This window comes from Terrapene carolina, unplaced genomic scaffold, assembly GCF_002925995.2.
Source record: "Terrapene carolina triunguis isolate 2854851 unplaced genomic scaffold, T_m_triunguis-2.0 Scaffold58, whole genome shotgun sequence".
Lineage (NCBI taxonomy): Eukaryota > Metazoa > Chordata > Testudines > Emydidae > Terrapene > Terrapene triunguis.
The window spans coordinates 107826625-107846791 of NW_020664409.1; the positions used below are offsets into that span (position 1 = coordinate 107826625).

At 43.6% G+C, this 20167-nt stretch overlaps 1 protein-coding gene across 8 annotated transcripts in view; it reads right to left on the reverse strand.

Moving 5' to 3' along the window:
* Positions 1 to 20167, reverse strand: part of TSNARE1 (t-SNARE domain containing 1) — a 686859-nt gene that overhangs the window by 308851 nt on the left and 357841 nt on the right. The window lies entirely within an intron of this gene.

Consider the following 20167-nt stretch of genomic DNA (forward strand, 5'->3'; position numbering starts at 1 on the left):
GCTCAAGACTCCAGTGAAGAGGGGATGGAGAGTGGGTCATGGGATAAAACATGTGTAACCACATCTGGAAGCACAATGGTTAAAATACAGATAACAGGTAACTCACAAACATACTGTTAGGAGGCGAGGCTAAGAGTCTATATAAACAGTGACTGCGGTATTTCTCCCAAAGTTTGCATCAGATCTTGAAGCAGTAGTAATGGCATAATGATGAGTGAAAGTATGCACCGAGGACCAAACAGCATCTGTATGCACCGAGGACCAAACAGCATCTGTACCAGCATGGGGTCGTCCCTTAGAAAAGCTACCAAGGAAGCTTGAGCTCTTGTTGAATGAGCCAGTAGTGTCAGTGGAGGAGGAGTGCACCCTACCCTCTACTGCATCCTGATCCAGGAAGTAATCCATCTGGTAACTATCTGTGCCTTGCTTATCATTTTCAGCATATGAAACGAAGAACCTAGGAGACTGCCTGAAAGGATTGGTCCTGTCCAGATAGAAGGCCAGTGCTCGCCTTATGTTCAAAGTATGCAAATGTTGTTCATTCCTATTTGAGTGCAGCTTGGGGGGAGGGGAGAGGGGGAAGCTTGTCTGGTCTTGTCTGGTTCAAACAAAAAACGGATACCACTTTAGTTTAAAAATTTGGATGCAGCCTCATGGCTATTTTATTGAAAAAATTGCATATATGGAGATCCTGCCATCACAGCTGGAAGCTCACCCACTCTTCTGGATGACATAATGGTGAAGAGAAGGGATGTCTTTTGGGGCAGGTGAAGCAAAGAACAGGTTGCCAAAGACTCAAATGGACACCCATCAGAACCACTAATACAGCATTGATATCCCAAAAAGGTACTGCATCGTTAGCAAGAAGAAAAGACTAAACAATCCCTTTTAACAATCTAATGACCATAGAGTTGGGGGAAAAAAACAATTTATCTCCTTGAATGGGAGGACGGACAGCTGAGATCTCTGCTAAGTGGACTATCAGGGAACTTAGAGAAAGACCTAAGAATTTGAGGTATAACAGGTATTTTAAAACATCCTGAATTTTAGTTTCTGGTAGCTGTACTCCCTGGCTAGTGGACCAGATTGAAAAATGCTTCCATTTAGCTAAATATGTGGACCTAGTGGACTGCTCCCTACTATTAAGTAATATCTCTTGATCTGCCACTGAACAGCGCTTCTCCATTTGATCTAATTACTCAACAGCCAGGCCATGAGTCTTCAGATCCAGGTGCCACATTCATCCATGCTGTTGGGACAGCAGGACTGGAAGAGGAGGCAGAGGACATGGGACTTGAACTGAGAGACTGTGAAGATCGGAGAACCAGAACTGTCTCGACCAGGCTGGACCAATAAGAACCATCTTGGTGTGATCTTGCCCCAATTAGAGAATAACCAGTAGGATGAGTAGAATAGAGGGAAAAGCATACATGAGACCTGGTCTCCATCTCAGGAGAAAGACATTGATTAGTGAGCCTGGACTATGACCCAATCAAGAACAGAATTGACAACATTTCTTCTTTTCTTTTGTTGTGAATAGGTTGAGTGCTGGAATACACCAGACTTGGAAGATGGTTCTCAGTACACCATTCTTGAGGGACCACTCGTGATTCTGTGAGAATCTCCTGCTGAAGTGATCAGCCAACTGGTACTGGGAATCAAGTAAGTGAGTGACAATGGGAATAATGGATCCCTTGATACAAAAGTCCCCAAGTTTCATCACTTCTTGGCTAAGCTGATCAGACCATGCCCTTCCCTGTCTGTTTAGACAGTATATCACAGTTGTATTGTCAGTCAGTATCTGAACCGACAAGCCCTTCATGTAAGGGAGAAAAGCACATGAACTGCCCAAAGCTCGAGGACATTGATACAAAGAGCTGTTTCTCATTCCGTCCATAACGCTTGAGTTTTCAACCCATGAAGGTGCGCACCCCGTCCTATAAATCAATTCCTCCAGGAGACGAGTCTGGGTCCAAGGGTCTGTCAAAGACCACTGAGCAAATACCCACACAACAGGCTGCCGCTTTAAGCCCAGTGAGCACTGGATGCCACCAGTGCCCAGCTCCAAAATTAACTACTAAAATAGCTAAGATAAAATAGAACAATAAAGGAAACCTAATTCCGGGGTAATAACTGCTGACTAGCTATTTATGGGGAAGGTAGAGAGCTAAACTCAGTGACTACGCAGAAGAAACAACTGTGAAGCAAACCGCACAGGGAGCCCTGACTCAGGCAATGTGTGGTGAGAAGAAACTGAGTGGGGCAGGGGCAGCATCGCCCTTACATTACCTCAGGACAGCCCACAAGCTGGCCATGGCGCACGAGCCACCGCAATGGGCACACAGGCAGAAAACTCTCAGGTGTGCTGGGCGGACACACCCCTGAGTGGAATACACACGTGCAACCACTCAGCGAAGAATCTTAAACTCAGGGGAATTAACTGACTTTCCAATATGCTGTTTCATGAGGTAGCTGCATTGGTAAGCCCTTCCTCAGCCGTCTGTGGGCTAAGGCCCCTGTCCTCCCCAGCCTGACCTTGCTTAGATTGTGGGTCTTCCAGACATGATAAGAAGGAACATACTATACCACCCCACCACTCCCAACAAGGAGGTGCCCCAGTTCCATCCCATTACTAATCAGACCGAGTAGTTGGTCGGGTGCATTGGAGAAATAAGTTGCTTCACAAATGGGTTGAAACAACTTACTTTTCTGCAGAGCAAGATGGGAGGAAGGAAAAAAAACATGTGACTCTGAGGCTATGTCTATACTGCATAGTTAGCCTACGTGATTGGCACCTGGGTCCGAGCGCTCGGGTTCATAGAGTCCAAGGCCAGAAGGGACCATTGTGATCATCTAGTCTGATCTCCGGCATCACACAGACATTGCCTGAATCAATTCCTGTTTGATCTAGATGAGATCTTTTAGAAAAAACATCCAATCTTGATTTAAAAATTGCCAGTGATGAAGAATCCACCACAACTCGTGGTAAATTGTTTCAATGGTTAAATACTCTTGCTGTTAAAATTTTTATGCTTTATTTCCAGTCTGAATTTGTCTAGTTTCAACTCCTAGCTACTGGATGTTGTTACATCTTTGTCTGCTAGGTTGAAGAGCCTATTTCAAAAAATTTGTTCCCATGTAGGTACTTATAGACTGCGATCAAATCACCCCTTAACCTTCTCTTTGTTGAGCTAAATAGATTGAGCTCCTTGAGTATATCACTATAAGACATGTTTTCTAATCCTTTAATCATTCTTCTGGCTCTTCTCTGAACCATCTCCAATTAATCAACATCCTTCTTGAACTCTGGGCACCAGAACTGGACACAGTATTCCAGCAGCAGTCACTCTAGTACCAAAAGCAGAGGTAAAATAACCCCTCTAGTCCTGTTCAGATGCATAAACAGGGGAGCACACATTCAGCTGATTATGCACCATGACCCCCAAATCTTTTTCAGAGTCACTGCTTCCCAAGATAGAGTCCCCATCATGTAACTATGACCTGTGTTATTTAGTCATAGGTGTGTACATTTACATTTAAGCTGTTTTAAAACACACTGTTTGCATATACCCAGTTTAGAAAGCGATACAGATTGCTTTGTATCCATGACCGGTCCCCTTTGTTATGTACCACTTCCCCCAGTTTTTGCATCATCTGTAAACTTTATCAATAATGATTTTATGTTTTCTTCCAGGTCATTGATAAAAAGGTTAAACAGCATAGGGCCAAAAACTGATCTGTGCAGGACCCCACTAGAAACTCACCCGTTCAATGATGAGTCGCCATTTACAATTACATTTTGAGATTTATCAGTTAGCCAGTTTTTAATCCATTGAATGTGTGCCATGTTCATTTTACAGCATACTAGGGTTTTTCTCAATCAAAATGTTTTGTGGTAGCAAGTCAAACACCTTACAGAAGTATATTACTTTTGTACTCTTACCTGTACCAACCAAACTTGTAATCTTGTCAAAAAACAAATCTCAAGTTAGTTTGACAGGATCTATGTCAAACATGTTGATTGGCATTAATTTTATTACCATTCTCTATATGCCATTCTATACTACCATTCTCCTTGCCCTGTGAATAGAATATACATACAGGCAAGGCTGTATTGTAAAGTCACACCCTGTGCTGCTGGCTGTATCTTAGAGAGGCAAAGCTGAAAAGGGAATATCTGTCTCCGGTTCATTAATGCAATTTACCAAGGACTTGTATCTTCATCCTAGTAATGCAAGGGTTACTCTATTTTGAAATGTATTCTTCTGGGGAAAATACCACTGCCATTCACCTTTAATCACGTTATAAATGCCACTGTCAAAGAGGGTTTAGAAGAATACAATACTCTTTCTTTCAATAATCCATCTCCTCAGAGGTTTAAATGCATTAAATAATGCTGCATTCACTTTGGAACAAGGTGACACACTGGGTAAGGTTTCACATTTGTTTCCTGGTAACTGCATGACTTTTGCCAGAGCAAGAGTCGATTTCAACTCTTGCAATGTAATTTCTGAAGGGGGAGGGGGCGGGGAAATGGATGAGGTCATCTAAATGCTGAAGCATCACCATCACCCAGGCTAAACCCACCCACCCTTCCACTGAGCATAAACGGCATGCCTATTACATCAGCAGCTTCCTGCTCAAGGCAGAAAAATAAAAACAAAATTGTGCAGTGAACAAAATCCAAGCAAACACAACCAGTCCAGGAATGAGCTTGATTTGTATTTTATTTTATTGCTACGGAGACCTTAGATTTGCTACAGACCAATACTAACGTTAATCAGTCCAGAGATTTTAGCCTATATTTGTTTTAACTCTAACACTGAAGCCTGCACAAAGCCAACTGCAGGGGGGGAAACTGCATCCACGTCCCAAACAGGCCGTGCATTGGACAAGGAATCGCTGGTATGGGCCAGCCTACAGGTAGCAGTGCCGGCTGTGACTGCACTGGGCAAGGACTCCGGCTTCTGTCAGTGCATAGCCAGCAGCACCGGCTGTGGCTGCATACAGCACTGTCAATATATATGCACTGTGCACTGGGCAGGGAGATAGGCATTAGTCGGTACATAGGCAAAAGCACTGTCCGAGACTCCAGTAAGATCTGTATAGATATTGGGCAATGATTGCCTGTCTACACTCTTATACACAGTGGTCCCCTGTAAAATCTTTCCAGTTAGGCCTTAAATAACACCGTGTCAGGGTTTGGACTCTCCCTTATACTTAGCATCAGAAATAACATGGAGACACTGTAAATATTTAGGTAATTAAGTCAATCTAAAAGTGTTATAGAGCAATCTCTGACTAGGGAGGCTCACTAAAGTGGACACTGGTGGAGCCATGTTATGGGATGATTTAGTTGGGAATTGGTCCTGCTTTGAGCAGGGAGTTGGACTAGATGACCTCCTGAGGTCCCTTCCAACCCTGATATTCTATGATTCTATGTGACTGAGCCTAGCTCGCTAATATCAAGCCCCCATAGCACTGTCTTCCAATTGACAAGGCACGTGCAGGCAGGCGTTTCATTTCAGTACCTCACAAGCCACCCACACACCCCTGGCGTCACCGTTTCCCACACTCTCATTCTATGTGCTCTACATCTTGAGCGCGGAGAGAATAGCCGCAGGATTAAAGAATACAAATGCAAGCGCTGACACAGGAAGGCAGTGAGTCTTGGGGTGCTCATTTCAGACAAAACAACCTGTCATTCAGCCTGTGTGAAGACTCTGATAATGAGTCAGAGACTGGGGTATGGGATGGGAGTGGCTGAATATGCTGGCTTAAACATCAAAGCACATGGACTATTGTGGAGGCTTAGCACAAGAGAATCACTCTCTCGCGAGGCTCCTCCTACAAATGACCTATTCCCTTTTGAGCTCTCTCTCTCTCAAAAAATCCTGTCATTGAATATGAAATCTTTCGCCCATGTGCCAGATACAGAAAGCTGCATTTTCCAGCTAAATTAGCAACCACTCCACCTGTGGCTATGATTTTTGGCAAACCCCACACGTGAAGCAGGATAAACTATTGACAGTGTGATGGGAGATCGCCAAGGAAAATCCAGGATCTTGTTTGGAAGCAGTATCATTAATTCAGGAGAGGGCAGCTTTGTCCCCACAGTGTTAGAGGACAAGGTGTCTCTGGAAGTTCACCTTTCTATCTTTTGTTTTAAACTGAAGGCCCAGATTTGTCATGTTATTTAGGCATTGCTATGCTCAGCATTGCACCACCGAACTGATTTAGGTGTTTACACCTCACTTTCAAAAGGTATTTAGGCATTTAGGACCTAAATCCCATCAACTGTCAATGAGATTTTGGCTCTTTAGTGCAGGGGTGGGCAAACTTTTTGGCCTGAGGGCCACATCTCGGTATGGAAATTGTATGGCGGGCCAACTGGGGCAGGGGATTGGGAGGCACACGGGGGGATGAGGGCTCCGGTTGGGGGTGCAGACTCTGGGGTGGGGCTGGGGATGAGGGGCTTGGGGCGCAGGAGGTTGCTCTGGGCTGGGATGGAGAGGTTCAGAGGGTGGGAGGCGGCTCTCAGCTGGGGTAGGGGATTGGGGCGCATGGGAGGATGAGGCTCCTGCTGGGGGTGCAGACTCTGGAGTGGGGCTGGGGATGAGATGTTTGGGGTGCAGGAGGGTGCTGCAGGCTGGAATCAAAGGGTTTGGAGGGTGATCAGGGCTGAGGCAGAGGGTTGGGGCGCGGGGGGAGGCTCAGGGGTGCAGGATCCGGGCAAAGCTTACCTGAAGCAGCTCATGAAAACAGCGGCCCATCCCCCCTCTGGCTCCCACACGAAGGCAGTGCCGCGACACGCTGCCCCGTCCGCAGGCACTGCCCCCACAGCTCCCATTGGCTGTGGTTCCCAGCCAATGGGAGTTGCAGAGCCAGCCCTTGGGGGGGGGGGGACAGCATGCGGAGCCCCCTGGCTGCCCCAGACGGAGCTGCTGCACGCAGAGAGCAGAGCAAGGCAAGCTCCCAACCCCGCTCCGCGGCTGGAACACCGGAGCGGGGAAAGCTCCCAACCCCACTCCCCGGTGGGAGCTCAAGGGCTGGATTAAAAGGCCCAAAGGTCTGGATGTGGCCCGCGGGCCGTAGTTTGCTCACCCCTGCTTTAGTGCCTAAATCCTTTTTGAAAATGCAATTCAGACACCAAAATCAGTGAGGCATTGCAATGCTGTGCCCAGCAACATCTATATACCTTTCAAAAATCTGGACCAAAGAGGTTTGGACCATTGTGTACGGCTCATAAGATGTAAAACTGAAATCCTGATCATCTGTGTGCATTGGCATGACCCTATCACAACATAATTGTTAACTACCACTAATGAAAAAGGAGTTCCTGTTCAAATTCAAGGTCTGATACTAGAAATACTAGTCCGCCAATTTACATTCTCCCTGGAGTTTTAATGCGGGGTACTCATTTCTTGACCTTGCTGTGCCGCGGCCCTGTGCCCTGTTACACAGCTGATGCCTTCTATCACAGAGATAGGAAGTGGAAGGAAGGAAGGAAGGAACTAAAGGAAGTGGAGGATAAGTTGAATGGAAAGCAAGTGATGTATATAGTTCGTAAAGCACTCTGGCATCCTGGAACAAAGCTGTGATCATGCTGGTTGGAAAATGTCCTCTGTCTAATACAAATATATATTTCAAACATAACAAAGAAACCACTTTGGGCCATGGACTCATAGACTTTAAGGCCAGAAGGGACCATTGTTATTATCTAGTCTGACCTGCAAATCATATTCCGTAGCCTCACCCACCTCCTCCTGTACCAGACCCATAACCTCTGGCTGAGTTGCTGAAGTCCTCAAACCATGATTTAAAGACTTCAAGTATGAGAGAATCCACCATTTGCACTATACAATGCTATTCCACCACCTTTACCTTTATTTCTATCTTTCTTGAACAACACATACCCTTTAATACCTATGCTCCAGTCCCAACTACTATGCCCCCATGTTTCTGTTATCTCTATAATATCTGGTTTTACTTGCTGCACCAGTAGTTCTAGTACCTCCATTTTGTTACCCAGGCTCCTTGCATTGGTGTACAGACATCTTAGTTGTTTCTGCTTGGCTTTTCCCAGATTCCTCGCCTAATTAGGTATAGTCATTCTACTGCCAGTATCGCCTACCTGATTATTAGTGTCATTGGTATTGGCACTATCTTTCCTCTTGCTATCCATTCTCCTACCCTCTGTTGTTCCTTTCTCTATTGCTGTATCTTCTCTTACTTGATTTTCCTCCCACACAATGTTAGAAACAGGCATGGATATTACAAGTGTCTCTCAACTGTCTCTCCTGAATTCCTAGTTTAAAGCTCTTTTAATCAGTTGTGCCAACCTCCATCCCAGAAGTCTATTCCCCTCCCTGTTCAGGTGGAGTTCATCCCATGAGAACAGTCCTCCGTCCATGAATGCCTTCCAGTGGTCAAACACCCCAAAGCCCCCCTTATAGCACCACTGCCTGAGCCATCTGTTAATCATCATAATCTCGTCTTGCCTTTGCTCTCCTCCTCTACGGACAGGTAGAATCCCATTGAAGATCATCACCTGAACCTCCATTTCTTCAAACATCTTCCCTAGCCTGGCATAGTCTCCCTGGATGCATTCCAGCGAGAATCTAGCTGTATCATTTGCTCCTACATGAAGGAAAATCAGTGGATCCTCTTCAGCCTCAGGTTGACATCCCATATTTTAGGTCCCAGGAGACCGAACACCCTTCTATTCGCTGGATCAGATCTGATGACAGGTCTGTCTGTTCTTCTTAGTAGGGAGCCCCCAAACACATAGACCTGCCTCTTCCTGGTGCTGATGCGATTCCCCAGCCTTCCCCTCTCTGTTCTTTCTAGCTGCAAGTCCTCTTGTCTTGTGTTCTCACTTGCAGTCTTCTGCAAGTATTTCTCTGTTCTCCTGGGGCTCTGAATGCTGGCTATCTCCATTGACTCTTCCCCTCTTCTTGTAGGACTAGCCACTCTTCTCTTATTCCTTGCCCTCCCACCTCTTGTTACTGCTTGCTGTACCCCATCTTCAGTCTCCAACTCAGCAAACCTGTTCCTGAGCTCTCCTTCTCCTTCACTAGCCAGTCTTTTCCTCTGCCTGGTTCTCATAGTCTCACACTTCCACTGGCCACTCTCGTCACCCAGCACTCCACCCTCACAGTTCTCCAGGCCAGCTTGCACTTGCGAGTCTTGGGATTTCCATTCAGCCGCTCCTTGCCTTCCCTCCATCATCTGCTTGAATCTACTTCAAACTCAACCATAGTTTCTACCTGCATCTCTAAACCTCAGCTCTTCTCTTCCATCAGCTGGCACTTCATACAAATGAAGCTCTTTTCAGGTACCCGCTCCAGGATAATGTACATGCCACAGCTTCCACATCCAGTCATAGAATCATAGAATATCAGGGTTGGAAGGGACCTCAGGAGGTCATCGAGTCCAACCCCCTGCTCAAGGCAGGACCAATCCACAGACAGATTTTTACCCCAGTTCCCTAAATGGCCCCCTCAAGGATTGAACTCACAACCCTGGGTTTAGCAGGCCAATGCTCAAACCACTGAGTCATCTTCATGGTCTCTTCCATTCCTTGGGTCACTACCGCTGCTGCCTCTGTAGCTGTCATAGCCCTCCCTCCTAAGCTCCTGTCACGTAGAAAAAAAAAGAAAAAATACACACACACACACAACAAAAACAGAAAACCACACGCATCCTCTGCCAGACTTCCGGTACAAACTCTCCATTCCAAGCTCAGTTTGCTGGCTCCTCTGCCATGGGCTGGCTGCTTAGCTAGAAAGGCCCCCTAATCAGGGAAGCCCTGCCCGTACTCAGGAAAGCCATGACCCCCAATCGGGATTCTGTCATGATCAAAAGCTCTGCTTTAGAGAGAAAGTTTGGGTTGGGTGAAAGTGTCACTTTGTCTATCTGAAGAACTGACCATGGAGGATTCACCATCAAAGTCTATAGCTCATTCGCTCACTGTCTCCTAACCAACGTCATAGCTAATCAGAGTGCTATAAAATCTTCTATAGTCTGATCAGGTGACTGCATTAGTTTAATCAAGTCTTGTTTCAGTTCCCAGTGAAGGGCCATGAACCAGAAGAAAATTATTCAATTAACATATTTCATCATTACAGGGGAGGTTAATGTTCAAATAACCTTGAACAGATGTACCAATTGACATTATATTTTCTAGATAAGCTGCAGACAATCCTGATTGCTTAAGATATACCAACTAATCCAAAACATTAGGAATTGGGACTGACATTCGGATGAGCCATTTGTTAGACGATCATAATAAAAATCTGTTCCATTTGTATGCAAAAGCCTTCTTTTTGTCAGTCTGTATGACTGTCAGAGGATGTTTTGTATTTCAAAAAAAACCCAAACACTCCATGTCTATTCAGTTTGGATTCCGGATGAATATATCATTTTGACATAGCAATCCTGCAAAAAATGTTGGGATGAAAAGTATGATACATAGTAGTTACATTAAAGTCATTGTAGACATAATTTATATTGACCAGTCATAATTTATTTTAATTGTAATCTCTTTGGGGCCATTTTGTTCTGGTTGTGTACAGCTCCAAGCCCAATGAGGACCTGCTCTCTGACTCGGGCTCCTAGGTGTTATAGTACTACAAATAAATAGATAATAACAATAATGGGACAATAAATACCAGAAAATTACCACAGATATTTCCTCTTCTAAGTATAGGAAATAAGGGGGTAATCCAAAACCCACTGAAGTAAGCAGATTGACTTGAATGGACATTTCATCACATCTCAACTGCAGTACTTCACATAGCATGTTTGGCAAATATTGTCTTTTTAGATTGTGGCCACAGTAGAGGTATGATAAATTATGTATAAAGTCAATGGATGATTCTCGTTAAAGCTGAAGATTAAATCTTAATGTCCCAAATGAGAATTTTGTTGCATTCAGCAACAAAGAGGAATTTAAAGAGAGATGCACACACACATGCATACACAAGCGTGCAAATGCCCATTCGCACATACACAAAAGAATCAGAAGTCACACTTCCTGCAAGGAGGAAGCGCATTTAAAGCCGAGATAAATTGGTGTGATTTGCAGAAATAATCTCTTTAAATGTAAACAGAGGTTTATTAGCCTTCTTTTAAAGAAACATAATTTATTGACCCTTGAAAGAAAGGGTCAAGTAGTCATACGAAATAAAAAATAAAAACATTTTTTTGGCAACTGTTCTGTTCAATGGTAGTAATTATCCTCTTCCCCTGAGTGGGAAGGAGGAAATAAAGAGGGTGGCATTATACGATCAGAATTACAGTCATTTTATTTTCTAAAAACACCAGAAAAAAAGTGTTTCGGGTTTTTTTTAAACTGTCAGTTTGGATTTTGCCAATTTCTGGAAAAGTTTCAGTTTACATTTTATTCCTTATTTGTAACAAAGTTGTACTTTTCCCTTCCAAACCTTTCCAGGGATCAGTCAGGAAGGATGCGTGTTGAGGGGATCCATTATCAGTCGATTAATAAGTAAAACTGAGTTCACGACCAATTATAATAACACTGGTCTACAATTTTTGAGACGTCGTCTGCTTCAGAGATAAAATGTGCTATTTATTATGTATTTTGATGTGCTGAATTCAAATATGACAATTAAAACAACTGATTGGCTACTGTTTCTAAGATATTTAAGTTTTTACATTTTATGTCTATGTATATTGTGTAGATAGTAGAGTTTTAATCATAAATTGTAAACCTAGGTCTTTTCATGTGTTTATGGTTGCTTTACATGATAATATTTCACCTGTCCTGTTTATGTAACACTTTAAAAATCAGCAAAAGGGTTATATAAATAAAATTTATTATGAAACAAAAGGCAAAAAACTATTATGTACATAGTTTAGTCCTATTCAGTGTCTATTCGGCGCTTCTTGGCTTGTCTCTTGTATTCATTAAATGGAGCATCTCTTCTCACTGTCCAGCAATAGTCTGCAAGCATTGATGGGCTCCATTTGCCCTGATAGCGTTTCTCCATTGTTGCAATGTCCTGGTGAAATCGCTCGCCGGGCTCGTCGCTCACTGCTCCGCAGTTCGGTGGAAAAAAATCTAGATGAGAGTGCAAAAAATGTATCTTTAGTGACATGTTGCAACCAAGGCTTTTGTATGCCTTGAGGAGGTTTTCCACCAACAACCTGTAGTTGTCTGCCTTGTTGTTTCCGAGAAAATTTATTGCCACTAACTGGAAGGCTTTCCATGCCGTCTTTTCCTTGCCACGCAGTGCATGGTCAAATGCATCATCTCAAAGAAGTTCACGAATCTGAGGACCAACAAAGACATCTTCCTTTATCTTAGCTTCACTTAACCTTGGAAATTTTCCACGGAGGTACTTGAAAGCTGCTTGTGTTTTGTCAATGGCCTTGACAAAGTTCTTCATCAGACCCAGGTTGATGTGTAAGGGTGGTAACAAAATCTTCCTTGATTCAACAAGTGGTGGATGCTGAACACTTTTCCTCCCAGGCTCCAATGACTATCGGAGTGGCCAATCTTCCTTGATGTAGTGGGAATCTCTTGCATGACTATCCCATTCGCAGAGAAAACAGCAGTACTTTGTGTATCCAGTCTGCAGACCAAGCAAGAGAGCAACAACCTTCAAATCGCCACAAAGCTGCCACTGATGTTGGTCATAGTTTATGCACCTCAAAAGTTGTTTCATGTTGTCATAGGTTTCCTTCAGATGGACTGCATGACCAACTGGAATTGATGGCAAAACATTGCCATTATGCAGTAAAACAGCTTTAAGACTCGTCTTCGATGAATCAATTAACAGTCTCCACTCATCTGGATCGTGAACGATGTTGAGGGCTGCCATCACACCATCGATGTTGTTGCAGGCTACAAGATCACCTTCCATGAAGAAGAATGGGACAAGATCCTTTTGACGGTCATGGAACATGGAAACCCTAACATCACCTGCCAGGAGATTCCACTGCTGTAGTCTGGAGCCCAACAGCTCTGCCTTACTCTTGGGTAGTTCCAAATCCCTGACAAGGTCATTCAGTTCACCTTGTGTTATGAGGTGTGGTTCAGAGGAGGAGGATGGGAGAAAATGTGGGTCCTGTGACATTGATGGTTCAGGACCAGAAGTTTCATCCTCTTCCTCTTCCTCATCTGACTCAAGTGAGAATGATTCTGGTGCATCAGGAACTGGCAGTCCTTCTCCGTGGGGTACTGGGCGTATAGCTGATGGAATGTTTGGATAATGCACAGTCCACTTTTTCTTCTTTGACACACCTTTCCCAACTGGAGGCACCATGCAGAAGTAACAATTGCTGGTATGATCTGTTGGCTCTCTCCAAATCATTGGCACTGCAAAAGGCATAGATTTCCTTTTCCTGTTCAACCACTGGCGAAGATTTGTTGCACAAGTGTTGCAGCATATGTGTGGGGCCCACCTCTTGTCCTGATCTCCAATTTTGCAGCTAAAATAAAGGTGATAGGCTTTCTTAACCATAGTGGTTATACTGCGCTTTTGTGATGCAAAAGTCACTTCACCACAAACATAGCAGAAGTTATCTGCACTGTTCACACAAGTACGAGGCATCTCTGCTCACTTTGGCTAAACAGAAATGTGTCCCTTTGCAAAATCAAACACTGACAAATAAGAGAGCATGACACTGTATGATTTCTAGAGCTGATATAGGGCAATTTGTTCAGCAGAGTGATGTAAGCTTCGTTATGATTGCATCATCCATGACTTCTAGGAATAACATGATGCAATTCATATCATGTATGATGCAATACCAGCTTCAGATTGCATTATTCATTGTTTTGCCTAAAAAGCAAGTACTGTCCAAACCCAGTCATAGATTTATTCATAGATCCAGTCAAAGATGTATTTTAGTCATTTCTGGTTTAAATTGAGATCCCTTCCCTTTATAACTCACTTATCCTCCGCCATTCCCAAGTCAAGGGTCGTATATACTGACCCAATAGCATATCTTGAAAACTAGAGCCAATCAACAATTTTAAGCATCATTTTCGTTCTCAGTGACCCAGAATTAGTAAAGTTTGACTACATTTATTTCAGAAGCATTTTGGCTGTAGAGCAGTGTAATTGAAGACCCTGTGAGAACCTTGAGCAAAAGAAAGAGCCCTGATGAGAGTTCACCCATGCAGAATACACTGGAGCTGCTGACATACTGACCCATTCAAGACTAGCGATGGTGTTCAAGCTGGATCCTCCCTGGTCCATTTCAGTGTAGCTGATGGCATGTGTCATAACTATAAAGGGAAGGGTAACAGCCCTCCTGTGTACAATACTATAAAATCCCTCCTGGCCAGAGACTCCAAAATCCTTTTACCTGTAAAGGGTTAAGAAGCTCAGGTTACCTGGCTGACACCTGACCCAAAGGACCAATTGGGGGACAAGATACTTTCAAATCTTGGTGGGGGGAAGGCTTTTGTTTGTGCTCTTTGTTTTGGGGAGAGTTCGCTCTTGGGACTAAGAGGGACCAGACATCAATCCAGGCTCTCCAAATCTTTCTGAACAAGTCTCTCATATTTCAAACTTGTAAGTAAACAGCCAGGCAAGGCGTGTTTGTTTTATCTTTGTTTTCTCAACTTGTAAATGTATCTTTTACTAGGGTGTTTACCTCTGTTTGCTGTAACTTTGAACATAAGGCTAGAGGGGGGTCCTCTGGGCTTTTTAAGTTTGATTATCCTGTAAAGTTATTTTCCATCCTGATTTTACAGAGATGATTTTTACCTTTTTCTTTAATTAAAAGCCTTCTTTTTAAGAACCTGATTGATTTTCCCTGTTTTTTAGATCCAAGGGGGTTGGATCTTGATCCACCAGGAGTTAGTGGGAGAGAGGAGGGGGGATGGTTAATTTCTCCTTGTTTTAAGATCCAAGGGGTTTGGATCTGTATTCACCAGGGAATTGGTGAAGAGTCTCTCAAGGCTACCCAGGGAAGGGAAGTAGCACATTGGGAGTGGTGGCAGCGGACCAGATCTAAGCTGGTAGTTAAGCTTAGAAGTTTTCATGCAGGCCCCCACATCTGTACCCTAAAGTTCAGAGTGGGGAAGGAGCCTTGACAGCATGGCAGGGTACTTGAGAGCCCTTCAGCTTTAGAACTCACTCCTCCTTTTCATTCAATATAGCTTGGACTTGTTTATCTTCAGGGCACACTGCAGGGCACGGGGCGCTGGACTAGATGACCTCCTGATGTCCCTTCCAGCCCTAAGCTTCTATGATGCTATGATTTATGGCACACTGCAAGACTCCTCTTTCATAGAATCATAGAATATCAGGGTTGGAAGGGACCTCAGGAGGTCATTTAGTCCAACCCCCTGCTCAGTGGGGTGTTTGGGGAAGGAGATGTTATATGAGAAGTAATAACTGATAAGAACAAGATACTTTTCCACAATTCTCCTTTGCTACATGGTTTAAGGAGGTACAGCCCTATTTTGCGGAGTTGCTGCTGGCTTTTGTTTTTTACATTTGATTGTGCGTTCATGTGCCTGTTAAAAGAGTCTAGAGCTTGTGATCAGTGTCTCTTGGTAGATACTGTAAAGCCAAATAAGCAAAATAGAATAATTCATTAAACATTAATGCAAATACCTTAAAACAAAGTCTTCTGAAGTTTCACTTTGCATCCTTTAAAGCAGGGGTTCTCAAACTTCATCGCACCGCGACCCCCTTCTGACAACAAAAAATACTACACAACCCCAGGAGGGGGGGACCGAAGCCTGAGCCCGCCCAAGCCCCGTCACCCCAGGGGGGAGGGGGGCAAAGCCGAAGCCCCACTGCCCCAGGCCAGGGGGCCAAAGCCAAAGCCCAAGGGCTTCGGCCCCAGGCAGGGGGCCTGTAACCCGCCTCCCAGAGCTGAAGCCCACGGGTTTGGGATTGGGCTTTGACCCTGGGCCCCAGCAAGTCTAAGCCAGCCCTGGTTACTCCATTAAAATGGGGTCCTGACCCACAGTTTGAGAACCACTGCTTTAAAGCATTGCCACCAGAGAGGGACTGCAAAGGAAATAAATTACTTCCCAAAGGACTCTCATTAGGATTTAGGTAACTGAACATCTCACCATGCCTGCCCACTAGTACAAGTGGAAGATTGTAGGGTAGGGATTCCATCAGTTTTTAAACCTGTTACAATGAATTGCAATGGGGGTGGGGCACACCCTCTGCATTATGGCAGCATTCTCATGGAGATTTTTCCTGCACAAACATCAGGAAATTCACTGGGTGATTTCCAAAAGAAGCACAAATCAGCTCTCCTGCACATATGTTGCATTTTGTATCACTGTACAAGGTGTTAACAGTAATGCCTTAAAATATGCACAATATAGTCGAGTTGCTGTGGGAACCATAATTTTGAATTTCCTGACTCCTGTGCGGATGGGGAAAAAAATCAACCATAACAGTCATTGCTTTAACATCAGCAAGTTTTATACATTTAATTTCTTTTGTATAGTTTAAAGAGGGAGAAAACAAAAAGATCCCAGATGGATTATAGAAGGAAATATACGCACACACACAAGTTTAAACCTGATCTGAGCATGTCCATCAGGGAATTGTACATACAAGCACATGTACCTCAGGTATTGCAGGCACCCACGCTGGGCATATGCAAATCCGCGTATGTACACAAGTATGTTTTGAAGATGTGGGCCTGTCAGATATGAATTTCCACAAAAGGACATTTCAGAACCACCATTTCACATGCACTGAAGTAAAGTCACCAACCTTAACTGGCAAAGAGTAAGATACGAAGAAAAGGGATTTCCAGCTGAGACATGTTTAGCCCAGCCCCTAACAGCTCAGCCAGGGGAAAAAAAATCTCTTCTGCTTCACTTAGTAAACATGCTATCTTTGAACCTCGACAGTCCCAGTTTGTGTCTCAGCTGTGGTTACATACAAGCCAAACATCAAATCAGGACAAGCATGAAATCCCGCCACAAACTAGGGATCTCCGCTAACTGGTGAAGTCCACTCCAGTGACTGACGCTAGATGTCTAACACAGTAGCAGCATAGCAGTAAAACAACTGGAGCATTTATTTTTAAAATTTTCACTGTGTAATACAAACTGGATTCTTCTGATATCCATGATGCTATCTCCTTCCTTTGGAACTCTATTCTGTCCTGATAACATTTCTCAACTTATTTATAAATCACTTGTCTGGGATTTTATCTTCGTTGGGCAAATATGTCACTGTCATCCCTTCTGTCATCACTGTCATCCACAAATCAAGGGTGACTGATCTTCAGTGGCAGAGCTGGCCATCTTGGGCTCAACTCTTCAAGGGGCTGAGAACTCTCCAGAAATAGTTGGTTCAGATTTTGAATAAAGGTTCAAATAATTTCACCAATCCTCGTTAAAAATCAATGGCCTGATTTTCAGAGGGGCTGTCCAGCAACTGCTCCCATTAAGTTGAACGTAAACTGTGGACGCTCAGCATGCCTGAGATTCAGACCAGTAGACTATAGCCTGGTAATGCCTCCAACGTCACAGCTTATCAAGCGAACAATATTTTATGTTAGCTTAATTTTTAATCCTGACTGGAGCCAAAGAAATTACCCTAAATCCATTTAGATCCTTAACTGCAGCTTTGAATAATTTTCTTGCTCACCATTTAAAGCACCTAAAGATAATAAAGCACCTAAAGATAATAGAAGTTCTCTTATGAATATTAAATCAATTTCCCCAAATTACTGGGGTTTTAAGGGCTAAATCTAAATCAAGTCATTGTTTTATATTGGCTTTAGTGGGTTCAGGATTTAGCTTATGAAGAATATGTACAGGAAGCAATTCTGGTAAGATCTAACAGTTACCTATTTTCTTTTAAAAATGCAGGTTAAAAATTGCTTTCAGTTATAGACAAAAGCCAGTGTAGCTACGCTGATGAATCATAGAATATCAGGGTTAGAAAGGACCTCAGGAGATCATCAAGTCCAACCCCCTGCTCAAAGCAGGACCAATCTGCAGACAGATTTTTACCCCAGTTCCCTAAATGGCCCCCTCAAGGATTGAGCTCACAACCCTGGGTTTAAGCAGGCCAATGCTCAAACCACTGAGCTATCCCTCCCCCTAGAAGTAGAATGTGGCCCAAGATGTCCAATATTTCTGTGGCTATCCACAAAAGCTCCATAGCTGGTGTAAAGCAGTCTAGCTCCATTGAGGTCAGTTTAGTCTCTCAGTTTAAACCAGTTCAGGAAGGCATCCTTAATTTAAGAAGGACACTTAAGCATGTGTTTAGCTTTAAGCAGGTACTTAGATGGTTTCTTGACTTAGGGTGTTAGTTTCCACCAAAGATATCATATTCACAATGAACCAGATTGTATTCCCATTGTAATCCACAGAAGTTTGTACATTGACTTAAGTGGAATCAGGATTTGGCCAACTAAGATACAAGAATAGGACATTTGGGATCATGTACAATACTCTGTCCATGATTAATCACCACTGGCTGAGGGTATGTGTGTGTGGGGGGGAAGACATCACAAGGCAATAAACACATAACTGAATAACACAATTAAAGTATCTTCATTACAAGGTCCAAAGAGCTAATAGAACCATTTAACAAGGCGGCTTTATCTGAGATTAAAGAAATACACTAACACCTCAGCAAACTAACACCAACAAAGTCAGAAACAGAACCTTAATTATTTGAAAGCTGCAAATTAATATGAATTTCTGGCCCATTTCTTTTCCATAGTTGCAGGATCATTTGTGAATCCACCCCACTCTCCACAACTCCCTAGCAGAGATGGTCATTTTTTTTTTAATCAACCTGATTTTACACATGAAAAATGCAGGTTTCTCAAATCCAAAGTTTTCTGCAACAAAAATTAAGTTTTGCAAAAAAAGAAAGAAAGAAATCAATTATCCATTGGCAAAAACTGAAATGAGGGCTGCCTGGCTGGAAGATTCCTGTCAAATTTCACTCTTGGTCAGTGAAACTGACAAAAGCTTTACTGGAGGGTGCCTGACACTCAGCACCCTGACTCTCTTCCTGCCTCCCCCAACCAGCTCCCGGAGCCAGAGAGGGAGAGAGGGCAGGGGCTCTGCTTTCCTGATGCCTTGCCCTTCCCTCTCTCCCAGGGGTCTGGGAGTGTAATTGTCAAAAGCCTTCAAGGCAGGCAAGCTGGGAAGCTGAAACATTCCATTTCAATCCTCCGGAAATGGATTTTTTTCTGAAACAGTTCCCATGAAACATTTCATTTGTACGTTGGCATGATTTTTTTTTTGTCAAAAACATGAATATTTTGCAGGAAGGGATTTCTGTTTTCCTGACAGCTCTACTCCTTATTGATAAGCACCAGTGCTATTAACATACAGAGATGTTAAACATGGGCTGGATGGAGTTTAGGATGCAAGGTAGCCAGAGCTCCAACTAAGAACAATAACAAGGGAGGAAAATGTGAATTTACAGGCAAACTGGAATATCTTTCAACAATCCCTTGAAGGAAACTTTAGGGTACCTTTTTCAAATGTAGACACTTAAGTGAGGAGTTGAGTTCCGTGCTCTGGTGTCCCAATATCAGTTTTAGGCACCTAAGTGCTCTTCTGAATGTCACAATGTAGGATTTGAGGGACAACTTCATTTTACGTAACACAAGAACTAGGAGTCACCCAGTGGAACAAAAGGAAGTATTTCTTCACACAACACAAAGGCAACCTGTAGAACTCATTGCCAGGGGATGTTGTGAAGGCCAAAACTACAACAGGGTTTAAAAAAAGAATTAGATAAGTCCATGGAGGATAGGTCCATCAATGGCTATTAGCCAGGATGGTCAGGGATGCAACACCATGCTCTGACTGTCCCTGTTCTGTTCTGTTCTAGAAGCAGGGAATGGGCAACAGGGGATGGATCACTCGATGATTGCCTGTTCTGTTCGTTTCCTCTGCAGCACCTGGCATTGGCCACTGTCGGAAGACAGGCTACAAGGCTAGATGGACCATTGGTGTGACCCAGTGTGGCTGTTCTTATGTTCTGGGTGTAACGCTATTAAAGCCACTGGAGCTGCATTTAGGATGATTTTTTTCTCTGGGCATGTAAGTCCCTTTATGGGATTGGCTGGTGATTAGTTATTTTTTTCGATATATTATGCTTAGTAATTATCAAAGCTCCTAGAGCCTGGGAGAGGCACTTGTAGTGCATGCGTGTAAATACATAGGAGAAAG